Here is a 1475-nt window from a genome sequence, read left to right on the forward strand (position 1 = left end):
TGTCAGAAGTCCAAGCTGGGTCATAAAAAGAGAATATAATTTCCATTTGCTGTCTATAAAAGCAAATCTTTTGCCCAGAGAAAAAGGGGGTGGGGAATGTCTCCTTTTTTGGGGGGTGGGCTGGGGCAGAGGCTAGGGTAGGATTGGTAGGGGGACATGTCAGAAAGGGTGACTGCTGGGTCAGGAGAAATGTTAGTTATGAAGGGGGTTGGGAGGTCTGAGTTCCTCCTGGGTGGTGGGTGTAGGACCTTAGAGGCAAGATAATGGAAAAAAATGTAAAAGAAATCTAGCCACCCCTTCTGTCCAGCGTCTGAAAAATTGCAGAAGACCAGAATTTCCCTCCAGCTGAGCTAAACACTCTCTCCCCAAAGACAATCATAATAAAGGAGGCCCATACTGGGAAGAAGCCTGGGGTCCCCAGCTAGGCTAAGGACCCCAGAATAATGAATGTAACAGTGGCAGAGACATCTGTAGCTTTTAATGATCCAGAGCTAGGCTAGGCCCTCCTCAACATATAACGATAAAAGCGAACCCACTGTGGGGGGAGAAACCATTCCAGAGGTTTGGCTAAGAACCCTCCCCAGTAATGGTAACAGTAAAACGACCTCCCATTCTAAAGTTGTGAGGAGCCCATGTAACTGTACTAAAGGCTCCTGAAAAGAGTAACAAGAATCTCTATTGCAGAGTACCCCCGGAAAGAACCCAGTGCTATGACCAAGACAAGACATCGCCTCCTAATAATATAACTCTATAATGGCGTGGACCCTGCGCACGGCAGTGGTGACATTTCCGACAACTCAGTGGCGCCCCCGGGCGGCTGCCACCCGCCCACTGGCCGGCTCCCAACAACCCGCCGGCAGGGTAGTCTACGCAGCTCTAGCTGGCGGCTGCTACCCTCGGATGCGAAGCTTAGCTGGCTGGCGAAGGAGCGGCGGCAGCCCGAGGCACGTGTTGTGTGCTCCGATTGCAAAAGAAAAAAAAATGCATTGCAAACTATTAACTTTTTTTTTTTTTAAGTATGCATTGCTGGGGATGGGGGATAGACAGGTGCGAGGCGAGGGTAGGCGCCCCACGCACCCGCCGCCTCCTGCCCCCGCAAACTTCCCTTTGCATTGATCAGCACGTTACGTCAGTATTGATAAGTTTGCAAAAAGCCAAAGTCAAGTGCAATCGCGCGGCACACCGACCCCGGACTTGGTGTGGGGGGGAGATGCAGCGAGCGCTCCGCGGGCCCGGGAGCCGGCTGCAGGCAGGGCAGCGGCGGCGCCAGCGCCTCTCGGAGACGCTGCCTCCCCCCTACTCCTCTCCTCCCACCCCATCCCCGGCCGCCTCCCCCGGGCGGGCGCCGAGCTCCCCGCCCCGCGCCCTCCTCCCGCGCCCTCCGGGGGTCGGGGGGGCGCACGGCTCCCGGGCCCGGCGGCGGCGGCGCGGCGGCGCCGAGGGGCAGCGGGTGGCAGGAGGCCGGGGGGCGCCCG

The sequence above is a fragment of the Oryx dammah genome, unplaced genomic scaffold (genome assembly GCF_014754425.2).
Source record: "Oryx dammah isolate SB20612 unplaced genomic scaffold, SCBI_Odam_1.1 HiC_scaffold_12, whole genome shotgun sequence".
NCBI lineage: Eukaryota > Metazoa > Chordata > Mammalia > Artiodactyla > Bovidae > Oryx > Oryx dammah.